Raw genomic sequence first — 14476 nt, forward strand, 5'->3', positions numbered from 1 at the left:
TGTCACGGTGCGACATGCATGTCGTTTCACACTAGAGTCGGGTTTTCCGGATTTAAACCCCTTCTCCTTCATTTTGATATTCGTGACGATTCTTTCTCGGTTTCACTCGAAAACTTCCCCTTGCTTGTTCTATTTCGCTTCTCAACGAAATTCTTCCAAATTTGTTGCAAATCAAAGCTTTTGATCTCTAGTTTTCCGATCTATGTAAGTTTTTCTTAAACTCACTTTATTTTGTGCGAATTTTGTGCTTGTTTGCTTGTGGTTTTTCGGAAAATTCATAATTTATATTGCTTAATTCGCTTTGTTTGTCGAATTTGATGCCATAAATTTTCTTGTTTATGTTAATATATCACCTTAGGAGTGTTTTGAGACTTGTTTGACTCAATATGGTGAAGCAATGAGCGATTTGCCATTGTTAAACCCCTTAAGTTCATGAGAATAATGTGACATGTTCTTCATGTTTTTGCTAGCTATTCATGCTCAATTTGTAACAATATTTGTCCTATTATTTCAAGAAATTGTTTGATTGCTTGAAAATGCTTTCTTTGTTCGAATCAAAATCATGCTTTATTTTAGTACTACGTACTCTATTTTTTTACAAAGACAGTATCATGTGGCCAAGCTAACCTTAAATACTATAGAACCTTTAATTTACTCTTTTCTTGCATAATTAGCGTGACTCGACGATGCGGTTCTGGCTCACGCTCATGTGGGGCTCCCCGAGAGGACGAGCTTTTCGACGTCGGCGAGGGTACTTCCACCACTGGGGGAGTTTCCAAAGTGGGATGGGCGTATCTTGTAATTTGTGCCTTTGTTTCACATCTCGGAGCGAGTCCATCTCGGGATAACCGACGAGCGAGTTCGTTGCCATTGCTCGAGAAACAACACCATCGGGTAGATGTACGAGTCTTATTTTTGCAACAACGAGGAGTTGCGTGGGCTGATTTGAGACTTAGTGGAGTTCTTTTGGGACACCACCTACACTTTTCATTTTCCTGGGGGTGAGATGACTATCACTCCTGTGGATGTCACTCTCATCATTAGACTTGAGTTCTAGACTGCTGCAGTTCTATTTGGCAGCGATATCACTGCTTTCTCTCCTGAGGTAGAGGAGCTACTCTGTCCCATCGCTATTCGAGATCGCGGCGAGGCTCGGCCTTTACAGATTAGTAGCCGATGTATTCGTCGGTCCATGGTCATGGAAGATTTCCGAGATGATGCGACCAGCCCGGAGAAGTGAGTGCGCATCTTTGTTTTGATCCTTTTATTAGAGACTTTTTCTCCTAAAAAGGGTAGCCGAGTGCTACGCTATTACCTGCCTACTCTTCGTGACCTTCATATGGTCGGGACATATGAATGGGCCAGCTTGGCCTATGCTGACTTCCTACTTGGATTGTGACTCACTTGTCGTCATCGTAAGTTTGATGAGGACGTCACTCATTCTAGTTTCTGGAGGATTGTAGAGGTATACCTTGTTTCTCTTTACTAAAGTTTGCTTTAGATATGTGTTTAGCCCTCGCTTATGCTTCTCTATTATTATAGATCAGGTTCTATGAGTACTTCCCGTCTCTTTCACTAGCGAGGCCTTAACCTCGAGGGCTCCCCATTGCTGCTAGTTGGGGAGCCCGTTACAGTGACCAAACTGCTACTGCCCATGTTCGAGAATTGATTCTCTCTGTTTGGTTTGCTTATATTTTCGTTCTTTTTGCTTCTTAGTAGAATCCTATCTCATAGGTATTCATTTTGTAGGGTCTTGAGGTCCAATTTCGGCCATGGGTTGATTTAACTTTCCTATACGTGTTATCTAGTATATAGCTTAACGTCACTATTTTAGGGGACGTATGACGTTGTGGTGTATGTGGGTCGGAGAGTTGCAATTCAGCACTCTTCAGAGTCCTTTGTCGTTCCTACTCGTCCCCCATGGCACATGTTGGACCAAACGGACATGATAGTCAACCTAAGTAGATCGCAAGCTGGTTCGAATTAGCAGCATCATATCCATCTGTCTCGGAATTATGACGAGAGTCACATGCCGAGTTTTGTTCCACCTCCTTATATATTGGAGGAGGCACAGGTGAATTTCGTGTCTTTGATTTATTCTCTTAATAGCCCCCTAGAAAATTTTAATCTCCTACATTTTATTTTGACGGGCTACGAAAGCTGCTAAGGAGTTTTTGCCTCCACGAGTGTCTACCATTTATTAGGGGTCTTTTGGCTCGGTCGAGGAGATGATTCCTCTAGCCCCTGAGCCCTGACACTTGATAGAGAGTTCGATACCTTGCCACTAGACCTCGATAAGTCTTTTTTCATTATTTTGTTTGCATATATGTTCATTGGTTATTTCTAACTTTATTGCTTGATAGTTCTCAAGAGAGGTGATGACGAGGATGTCGAGAGGCATGGACGCCTTCCGTTATCAGGTCGTGAGATTGATTCACCGATCTAGGTGTCGTCGTGGTGATGATGGCATGGAGGTATTTCCTTTGACCTTATTGCTTACTCTATTTGCTTAATTTTATGTGCTTGACTTGATTTGTTTTTTCTATTTCATCCTGTTCCTCCGACATGCACTCGTACAAGACCCGACGATCGGAGGGAGAGATCCGGATACGGCTCGGGGCGCCGACGTACATCGGTAGGGAGCTAGGGTGGCTGAGCGGAGTCGGAGCACACCGTAGTACTAGTGGATTCCGGCTCTTCGTTTGAGGGTGCTTCGAAGAGGCTGACTGGCCAAGGAGGCGCGACATCAGCTTCTTCAGTGGGTGGTGGGACGTATGAGGTTGGCTCATTGTCACAATAGCCTCAGCAGTTAGGAGTGCACCAGCAGGGTGAGGTAGGATGGAGTGGCTCCACTCTTTCAATCCCGACCACTAGCAATCCTAATGCTGGTAAGGGGTTGACTCCTCAGACTGTACAATTCTTTGACATGTTTGACGTTCCCCTTCATTTGTGTACTCCGCCATCATAACAGTATCTATATATATATATTTTATTTTGACTTTGTAAGACTTTGCTGATTTTTTACTTGACACTTATGTTAGACATATTGTATATATATCCTATGATTACTATGTCTATTTTCTCTTTTACATTTTTTATTTTTCATTTTATGTGCATATAAGTGTGTTAAAAAATGTAACTACTTTTTGTGAAAAATTTTCCGTTATTTTTATTATTAATGGAGGGTATCCGACTTTCTCCTCTAAAAAAAAATGAAAAATTAAATTGGATTGGACTAGAAATAAGCTTAAATTTAATTAAGCTAAAAAAAAAATCAAATATAGGATAAGTTTTTGGAATAGATTTTCTAAAAATAATGTTTGGATAAGGTTTTGAAAAGAACCAAAACCATACAGTCAAAGTATGAATTTGAGTCAAAGTCGGATAATCATATAGTCAGCGAAACACGTAATTCTAACGTAGAAAAATTTAAATTGTCACGGCGCGACAACTTTTTTGTGTCATGCTGGGTTTATTTTTTCGAATCCTTTTGGGATTCGGTTTGCGCCAACTCTGTTTATAAATACGTCCCAATCCGTCGATTTTGGTATAATTCAACTGAAAAAATAATATCTTCTTTAATTTTTCATCATGTCCAAGAGTTTTAGCGATTTACTCATGAGTGGTGTCGGTCTTTGAGTGCTAAAGAGAGAGAAGAGCTTAAATTTTTCCACTTGGGGGGTTTGCTTCGTATTAAGGGGGTAGATCTTCACATAGACGTTTTCCATATTGCCTTAGAGTATTGGGATCCTGACACTCATTGTTTTAGATTAGGACATGATGAAATTTTCCCTTTACCAGAAGAATTTGGTGCCATTCTTGGCTTCCCTTCTTTAGATCTTGCGGTAATTCAGAAAGTGAGCGAGTACTATTATAAGGATTTTGAGAGTTTCCTTAACCTTAGGGATAGGGACATAAAAGATATTTTTCATGGGAATGTGGTTAATTTGAAAGAATTTACACGCTTTTATTTTCATGGACCATGTTAGGAGTCTTTTCATGTTTATAAGAGAAGAGCTTTCCTCTTTTGCATGTTTATCCAATATCTCCTAACTAGTGGTAATATTTGTGAGGGTCAAGCAATATAAGTGTCTTTCATGGAGCAAATTTGAAGACACTTAAATGTGTCTCCCCAAAAACCAAACCCACTGATGTATACCTTTCACGTCATTGATTATCGAACGAAGTGAAAGTGTGAAAAAATCTTGTGATGCGGTCATTTTTAATAAAATATTTTCTTTCCGTTTTCGAAAATGTACTCTATTTATGAAAATTGCATGTCCTATATAGTTTTTTCCATTTTATGGGTCCAATACTTTTGTAGTTGGATGGGGCTTAAAAAGACCTTTCCAACGATATATTATACGCCCAATTCCGATGATAAATTAGGAAGTTATGGCCAAAATACTAAACTTGACCCAAATTGAATTTTACCTAGGACCCAATGATCATGTGGAGGGTCCAAAGGTTTAATCCAATTCCTAAACTAATTAGAATAATCTATAAGTTTCTAACAGATCTTAATTATCCTTTTTAAAAAGATAAGATCAAAGAGTTTGAAATCGGATAAAACATTCCTATTTTAAGTCCTAATTCTATACGAAATGAAAGACGTTCAAAGATGATCAGATATTATTTTCATGCCTCTTTATTTTTATGTAAATCTTATATGGTTGGATAGATCTTAAAATTATCTTTGTAATGATATATTATAATGTTAATCCCGAGCTATAACAAAAAAGATATGAAATAAATACGAAACTCTATCCAAAACTGACATCGTCCCACTATTTCGGAATATCTTTTTATCTACAAAAGATTTTAATCTACTTCAAATTGAATTGTAATGTAGACTTCAAGAGCTTTCCAAAGACATACTATGTGACTTCTTTGGACATCTAGATCAAATGATATGATAAAAAAATTTGTAAAAAAACAGTTTTAGCGCGAAACGACAGCTATGTCGCACAGCGTGATTTTTGTCGTTTCGCGACAGACTATTTCATGCGCGACAACTCTTTTATTCCAATTCAAATTTTAACTATTTTATATGATTTTCGGACTATTTTCTCTATAAAAAAGGGTCGATATTCCTCGTTTTGAATTCATCAATAAGCTTAATCATCATCACCAATCATCTCTCAACGTTTACTCTCTCTCTATTCTTTTTCTAAGCCTAGCCCTTTTTAAAATAAAAAATACCGCATTCACAAGTTTTAGACACATCTAGCCAGGTTCAAAGTCGCCTTTGCCCTAGACGTGAAAGGTTGATAATTTATGAGGGTTTTGTCTAAAATCCCTATTTCAATTATTTAATTGTTCGATTTAATATTTCCCTTGAAGTTACTAATGCGTGTATTTTGTTATTAGAAAGAGATACGAGGCATAAATTAAGTTATTTAACTACTTAATTATTCTTGTAAAAAGCATATTTATATTACTACCTCCACCCACAATTATCTGCAACATTTGCCATAAATGGGTGTTCTCTATTATGTGCAACAAATTTTTTTCTTTCCTCTTTTAGTAAAATTTAAAGTGTAAATAGACCATCTTACCCTTATGTTTTTGTTTTAATTTTGTTTAACCTCTTTTAATTAAATATATGGACCACTTTCTCTCTCCTCTTTCCCACTCACTTTAACCCACTATTACACTTAAACTTATGGGACCACTTTCTCTCTCCTATTTCCCTCCTTTTTACTATTTAATTAAACCCACCCAAACTTAATTAAACTACACTAAAAGTTTTGCCTAGGAGTCTGCAAAAAGTACATTTGGTGCATATAATCGTGGGCGGATGTAATATATCAATTTCTATTATCATGTTAGGATGTTTTTATTGCTTTCTAGTATCATGTTTAGGTTGGTTCCTATTTTCTTCTGTCATTTTAGTATCATGTTAGGGTTAAACCTTTGATGTTTAATGCACTACAACATAAATGAGTTTGGGCGACGAGTCATTTTAGCATGGGAGACCAAATGTTTTTCCGTAGCCCAAACACTTTTGATGGGCATCTAAATTAATTTTGTCGCACAAATATGTGTATTGTCCGACGGAATATAAAGTCGAAGCCCAAAATCTACTTCGGGCTACGAATATAATTGTACAGGCTACTAGTTTTTTTTCATTGCCCAAATCTAATAAGGCGACTAGTTATATTAATACATTTGACGCCCAAAACCCAAAAAAAAGGCGGAAAATTAATTTTCTATCGTGCAAAATTCCTACGTTCACATAAGAGTCTCACGGTTTCTGTAATTCGCCCAAATAATTCTACTCCTACTTCACTTCATATTTCCTCAATTCCTAGTTTAATGTCAGTTAAACCCTAGTACCTGAGTCACCTTAATTTACTGATGCTACTCTGATAACTCAAGACTGGCGTGGGTTTTTCCGGCGGCCTCAACACACTTACAGCAATAGCGTCATCCACTTTTTCCCAAGTAATTTACGCCTTCAATTCAGTTGTTTTTCCTTATATTTAGGGGTAAATTTGGTGTTTTTCTAGATCTTTGATTCAATTGTGGGTAATTTGATCCCTATAATTTTGTGTGAATTGATTATCCCCAATCAATCGCTGGTTGTTTAAACGATTCATAATTAGAATGAATTTACCTAATTCTGTTGTTGGTTGTTATTTTGGAGCAATTGCTGGTAGTAAATTTTCTGCATATGATTTTATTTGTTGGTAATTTGGAGAGTTTGACTTGTTTTGATTGGGAAAGTAGGGAGTTAGGGTGTCTTAGAAATTTAATTATATGGTGTCAATTTTAATGTGTGTTTATTTCAGAAGGAAAAGTATGGATTTCAATATTTCTTTTGTGTGAATGTATCAGATTTTGCAAATTAATATGATTAGAGGTTATACTTTTCATGTTGTGCAACCAAGAATTAATATACAGAGTAGTAGGCGTATATTGGCAGGGCTGAATACAATTAGAACTAGCTTTAAAATATTGAAGTATAGTTTGAGCAAATTATTAGTGAGTGTGCAAGTTAACTGGTGTAGTTTGTTTAACTGTGCTTTCAAGAAAATTAAATTTGGTTTGACTAGTCTCATCTAGTGTTCAAGTCTATATCTGATCGTTGGGTTGTTTAATTTAATTGAAAAGAAAAAAAATAGTTATCTAGTTTGATTTAATTAAACCATGAGCTGTTTAATTTATGCTTTGGGTTGTTTGTAATTGGTATTAGGATCTATTGATAAATATAAATATGAAATTTCTAACTTTTTTTGGGTTATGATCATACACGTGCTCTATGAGGTAGGCAAGGATTTTTTTTTTATTTATAACCTATTTAAATTATAGCTGTGACTCGTGTAATTTGATTAAACTAAAGAACTTTTGCTCCTTTCTGATCAGAGTAGCAATGTACCATATAACTAAGTGTATGTTTGCTAGCATATTTTATTAGTGGAATTTGCTTTGCCTAAGATGAATATGAGTCTAAATATAAAATTGTTCTTCATATTATATAAATGCATATTAAAGTATAAATGTATCTTAGAATTGTCGTTTCTTTGCAATTCTTCTAACTCATGCATTTGATAATCTTGTTTCCCATTCTTGTTAAATATATCACTTCTTTGCAATTCTTCTAACTCATGCATTTGATAATCTTGTGTTTCCCATTCTTTTTAAATATGTGACATATAATTCATGTTTAAAGTTAAATCTTATTGAGAAATAAAAAAAATCTTTTTTTGTAACTAATTATCTTTATTGTTTTTAAGAACGAATATGGATCGAAGTTGGATGAATCATAATGGTGTAAAGGATAGAAAACAACTGAAGTACATAGCTGGTATAAATGAATTTCTACATTTTGCTTTTAGGGGAAAAAGTGGTGAAACAATGTTGAAATGTCCTTGTCTTAATTGTAGATTGGTTTTGTCTCAAAATCGTAAAAATATGCAATGTCACTTACTAATATATGACATTGATCAAAGTTACAAACCATGGGTAAGTCATGAAGAATGTGCAGAGCAAACTAATAACAATGAAGATGGGTATAGAGAGGAGGTTTCAGATAATGATGATGAGATTGATGACATGCCTTTTGATGACATGGCTCCATTTGTTTTCGATGCAACAAACGCGTGGAACTCCATAAACTCTACACCTGTCAATGAAAATGAGGGAACCACAAATATAGGATTAAATAGTGGCACTCATGAAACTCCTAGGTTGCTCCAAAAATTAATGGAGGATATGGAGGCTGATTTATATCCAGGTTGTAAGACGTTTAAGAGATTGGAGTTTATTATGTCATTGTTGCACATTAAAGTTAGTAACAAGTGGAGTGATAAGTCCTTTTCAATGTTATTGAATTATTTGCATAGGGCATTTTATTATGATAACAATTTACCTTCAAGTTCCTATGAAGCAAAAAAATATACAAAAGCGCTAGGGTAAGACTATGTTAGGATTGATGCATGTGTCAACCATTGTGTTTTGTTTCGAAAGGAGTATGCTAAAGAAGTTAAATGTCCTAAGTGTTTAGCCCCTAGATGGAAGCAGGATGTATCTCAAGATGATGAGAGTTCATATGAAGATGAGGGTGCCAAGAGGAAAACACGAGTACCTTAATTAGTCTTGCGTCATTTTCCACTTATTCCAAGGCTCCAAAGAATGTTTATGTGCTCCAAGCTAGCAATGCATATGAGATGGCACAAGAAAAAGCATTTTGGTGATGATGATGATGGGATTATGAGACACCCAAGAGATTCAAAATCGTGGAAGTCTTTAGATGAGCTATATCCAGACTTTGCTGCGGATGCACGTAATGTACGCCTGGCTTTAGCTAGTGATGGGTTTAATCTTGCGGCGAACATGAGTACTAGATATAGCATATGGCCAGTGATGTTAGTACCTTATAATTTACCTCCTTGGATGTGCATGAAAAGTGACAACACGATGTTATCATTATTAATTCCCGGTCCTAAATCTCCGGGCAATGACATAGATGTATTTTTGCAACCTCTGATAGATGAATTAAAGGAGCTATGGGAGATTGGGGTACAAACTTTTGATTCCCATTCTAAGGAGACATTTAATATGCGAGCAGTGCTAATGTTGACAATAAGTGATTTTCTTGCATATGCCAATCTTTCTGGCTGGAGCACTAAAGGAGCCATGGCTTGTCCTAATTGCCACAAAGATACAAATTCTGAATGGTTGAAACATGGACACAAATTGTGTTATATGTGTCATCGTGTATTTTTAGAACTCGATCACAGTTGGAGGCTTAATAAGAGATTCTTTGGTAAGAAAGTTGAAAGGCGCCCACCACCTAATTCATTGTCAGGGCATGATGCTTTGGAGCAGCTACATGGATACCCAAATGTGGAGTTTGGAAAAGATGATAAAGGAAAATGGAAGAGAGGCGAAAGATATATTGTTCACCAGTGGAAAAAGATAAGCGTTTTTTTTCAATTGCCTTATTGGAGACATCTTTTAGTTTGACACAACTTAGATGTAATGCATGTGGAAAAAAATGTATGTGAAAATATATTAGGCACATTGCTTGACTTACCGGGAAAGAACAAAGACACCTTAAACTCTTGGTTGGATTTAGAGTCCATGAAAAAGCATGATGATCTTCGACCGAAGAAAGTAGGGGACAAATATGAAATTCCACGAGCCCCTTTCAACTTGACCCTAAATGAAAGGAGGAAAATAGTCACATTTTTATCGAAATTCGCTTTTCCGGATGGCTATTCATCTAACATTTCTCAATGTCCTTCTTTTCAAGATGGAAAACTCTTAGGAATGAAAACTCATGATTTTCACGTTTTCATGCAAGATTTGCTAACACCGACTTTTCAAGGTGTCTTAGATGAAAAAGTTTTAGAACCTTTAAGAGAGCTTAGTTTATTTTGTAAGCAGCTATGTGCTAAGACCATAAAGGTAGTAGACTTAGAACGAGTGGAAGCAAATATAGCTATCACATTATGCAAGCTAGAACGTATATTTGTTCCAGCTTTTTTTGATGTGATGATTCATCTTCCCATACACTTAGCTACTGAAGCAAAATTGGCTGGCCCTGTACATTATCGTTGGATGTATCGATTTGAAAGGTACAATATGTTTTTTATTTAATCTAAATGGCTAAATATAAAAGTATATGTTATTACACTAATTACATTTTTTATTATTAGAGCTATGCGGACATTTAAATCTTTTATGAGGAATAAAGCTCACCTTGAAGGATCAATTGCTGAGGGGTATATTCAAAAAGAATTTTTGACATTCTGTGCCAGATATCTTTCTAAGATTGAAACTCAGTTCAATTGTTTAGATCGAAATGAGGACATGCACGATCCACAACTTTATAGTCTTTCAATTTTTTGTACCACTAGCAAGCCCCTAGGGAAGGCAAATTTGAAGCAATTGAGTATTGAAGATTGGAGAAAAGCTCAATTGTATGTTTAGCAGAATTGTGAAGAAGTAGAACCTTTTTTTGAGTAACTACGTGAAATAATAATATACAATTATGAAATAATATGTTGCTAACTATTTTTTTTAGTGAAGAATTATTGTGCTTAGCACGAGGTCCAATGATGATAAGGATGACCGAGTTTCAGAAGAATTATTGTGCTTAGCACGAGGTCCAATGAAGAGAGTTTTAACTTTTGATGGATATGTTATTAACGGGTTTAGATTTCACACTAAAAAAGGGCAAAGAAATAGAAAAACCCAAAATAGTGGTGTAGAGAGTGGGGGGAAGGACTTTTACGGGACATTAGAAGAGGTTATTGTGCTAGAGTATGATGCCTAGCAAAACCGAACAAGTCCTAAATTGGTATTATTCAAGTGTAAGTGGTTTGATGTATTTAGTGACGCAAGAGGGATAAAAAAGGACAAATTTTGATATACACTTGTCAATGTTTCTCGTAGATTGCAAACTAATGAGCCTTTTGCATTAGCTTCTCAAATTGAACAAGTTTTCTATATCTCATATCATGCAACAAACTCAAGGTAGTCAAGAACATGAAGGATCATCAGATAATCCTCTTGAAACTCAGCAGGATCCTCTGTACGTCACCTTATTTGAGAAAACTAAAAAGTACTTAATGTTCCCTTGGTGGTTTTTTTTAGTATCTTTTTATATAAGTTTTTTTTTTTTATTATATAATAGATTGAATTGAGTTGTTTCTTGTTGTGCGTGAATTAATATGCTAGGCATAAAGATAGGGGATTTGAACCTAATGCTGAATTAGACTATGAAGCACTTAGAAACCTTCATGAAAAAGAAGTGGAGGAGCATGGTGAAGATACACTAAGTGTCAAAGCAGCATACATGGAGGTTTTCAAACCAAAGTCTGGATATGTTAAGGGACTTGGTCCTGGATCTCGTCCACCAAAGAAAAGAAGAATTGAAGGAGAAACTGATGAAGTTAGAGTGGCATTATCATTTGAGATTCAACAATTAAAAGAGGATGCCGCAACACGTGAGGGTGCACTTGTATCTCAAATTGAATCTCTGAAGGAATCTAATGAAGAGCTTAAAACCTCAAATGAAGAGCTTATAGCATCAAATGATAAGCTTAAAGCGACTGTATTTAGAATCAACGTAGAAGCTCAAAAACGATAAAAGAAGCTCAGAGACGATATGATGAAAATGTTTGAACAACTTAGGTATGACACTTTCTCATCTTCTATTTGCGATATATATTTTTAGTTATAATCAAAACAATATGTTGCTGCGTGTTGTTGTCATGGTTCTTGGTAGTGTCTAGTAGCTTTTTATGAAGTTTATGAAGCAAGCATACTGAATATTTGGATGGAGTATGCAGTCAAATAGAATTCACTTCTATAAACCTGTAACGTACGTTCTTCATCAGGCCTTTTGTGGGCTCTTTCAGGTGCTGACTCTCTATCTACTATGTCTATGGTGTCTATCATCATCCCCATCACTCTCTGTCTCTGTAGAGCCTGATTGTTTATGTAGTTTTGAGCTTTTTCTTACATCCTTTTTAGCACGTCTCTTATCTCTTTATGGAGGCTGCTTCATTTTTCTTTGCAGTGACACATTTATCTTTATACCTATTAAATTCATCATGATTCTTTTCTTCATAATGACTCTTTCCCACATCAGATTTGTCAACTTTATTGTAGCAACATTCACGAGCTGACTCTGCAACTACATTCTGCCTACTTGAGCTTATATTCTTGTGTTTATGGTGTCTGTCACTTACTCCTCCCTCTGCAGTCTCGTCTTTGGAAGAAGTAGCATCAACTTTTCTACTTTTATTGTCTTGGTCTTTAAACAATCTCTTTCTTGCCCTCTTTTTTTTGTTTCTCTTTATGGGAGCTACATATCCCTGACCATTAGTGCTCCCCTCTGATATATCAAAACGATAATCTTGACAGGTTCTTCTTTCTTCTTGCATCTCCCTCTATCTCTTCTGTGCAGATTGTGCCTTCCGCGCCTTCTTCTGTAACCATTGTCCTCATTAGAAAAGGCTTAGAATATAAGACCAGAGCCATAGCCACTTCTGCAGTACCTTAAGGATTATATAGAGTTCTCCTTATATGCGTAAATGATGTAATCGTTAATCAAACATTCCAAAATGTGATTGTATAGAGTTCGATTTGAAAAAATGCTAGTTATTACTATAGGATTGATCTAGTGATTTGTGAAAACCAAGGACCCTTAAACATTTTTTAGGAGGTCCACACACTGAGTGCTAAGATTGTGAATGCATATGATGTACATATTTAACAAACTCCTGTCAGAATTTCAATGCATTTGCGAGCTTAATGGAGGAATAAAGGGAGCTAATTTAGTTTTGAGAGTGATGGGCAAAAAAACGTTGTTAGTATGCATGGATGGTAAATTACCATTGATAATATAGCAGAAAATGATTATTAATACTGAGGTCATTTTTATGAGCCAAACTATGCAGTCTGAAGTTGCTGTTTGACAGGAAACTTGAATAAATTTACTATCTGCCATTAATCTAAGGAACAAAAGTGTTCTTCAAACTAAAGTTTCATTTGAGATTTTGAGCATGATTTATATTCTAAAATTTCGGATGCTCTCATAATTATTTTGATGTTGCTAACTTATGTTTCACTTACATAGGAATAACATGGGCTAGCAATGAAAGATGGATGATCGCAACTATTGAAGGTGATATATATGAGCAGCGTTAAGAAGGGATCGATGTAATTAAGTCTGTAATTAGTATTATGTTATTTAATTTTTAAAGGATCATGTACCTTGTTGACAAAGTGGGATTATCTTATAATTTACACATTTTCTTAGTATGTTATTTATAAATTAAATTTATTTCATATAGTCATTATTCAAAATGTTTGGTATTTGAATATATTTTCAGATTAGTTTGTTTTTTAATAGGTTGTACCCGTAGTAAAAAAAAAATAAAAAAATAAAAAAATTGATACCAACAAATATGGACAACGAGTAACTTCGCTGCACAAAGTACTATGGGCAACGACATAACACGTATTGGGGCAAAGATGGGCGTCAAATAAGTTCGTTGCCCAAAACATAATGGGCAACGAAAAATACTTTGTCGCCCAACGTATTAAAGATAGGGGAACGAACTTGTTCGTCGTCCAAAATACTATGGGCGACGAAATGAACAGCACATAAGCAACTAACTTGATCGTTGCACAAAATAACCTTTGTGCAACGAAATACAAATTCGTCGCCCAATATGTAATGGGCTTCGACCTTTGGGCTTCGGACCCATGTCTAGACTGAATTCGTCCAAGACTTTGGGCGACGAGATATTGGTTTTGGGCTTCGAGTTTAGTCGTTGCCCAAAGTCGAATTTCTTGTAGTGATGCTTAGTGACATTCTAGGATTTGTTAGTAATCTTGTTAGTATCAAACTTAGGATCTTGATAACATTATTATGCTTTATTGAGATTATTATTATGATGATTGTTATTATTATGTTGCTTGAAAAAATTGTTATTGCTTGATCATGCCCTCTCTTGCAGGTTTAAAGGGAATTTTTCTTGTAATCACACTTAGTAAGATAATTAATAATCTAGTTCAGGCTTGTGTTATTATAATCCAAGTGATCGCCAAGAATAGATTTGTTTGTGCATTAATATTCAACCAACATAGATTAAACAGGTTTAGGATTAACCTATTGATTGTATGTTAATCAGATTGTGCACATGAATGTGAGAATAATAAAATAGAGGCCAATTTTTATGGCATGTTCAATCTCTTTTAGGTTGGATTTGTAGCTTCATCCTCGAATATCTAGTAATGGTTCCAGACAACTATGGAGTTAGCGATCTCATGGATCGTAAAGGGGTGTAAACTTCATCCTGTGAAGGGTTTACAAGTTCCCAAAACTTATTGGCGAATCTTTTTCTCTAGCTTCCTTCCCTTTGGACGCCACCATGCTTAAGTGTATGATCACAGTGGGGCTCAAGTGTGGGATGCTTGAAATTATTCCCTACATTTTTTGGCGACTCCAATG

General features: G+C 35.7%; 1 long non-coding RNA gene across 1 annotated transcript; it reads left to right on the plus strand.

Annotated features, from left to right (window-relative positions):
* Positions 1-6167: 6167 nt before the first annotated feature.
* Positions 6168-13404, plus strand: LOC145613998 (uncharacterized). The gene is made up of 3 exons (XR_014107035.1): positions 6168-6447; positions 11191-11646; positions 13097-13404. It is a non-coding gene; the product is annotated as an uncharacterized LOC145613998 (long non-coding RNA).
* Positions 13405-14476: the final 1072 nt, after the last annotated feature.

This window comes from Chenopodium album, chromosome 3, assembly GCF_948465745.1.
Source record: "Chenopodium album chromosome 3, dcCheAlbu1.1, whole genome shotgun sequence".
Lineage (NCBI taxonomy): Eukaryota > Viridiplantae > Streptophyta > Magnoliopsida > Caryophyllales > Amaranthaceae > Chenopodium > Chenopodium album.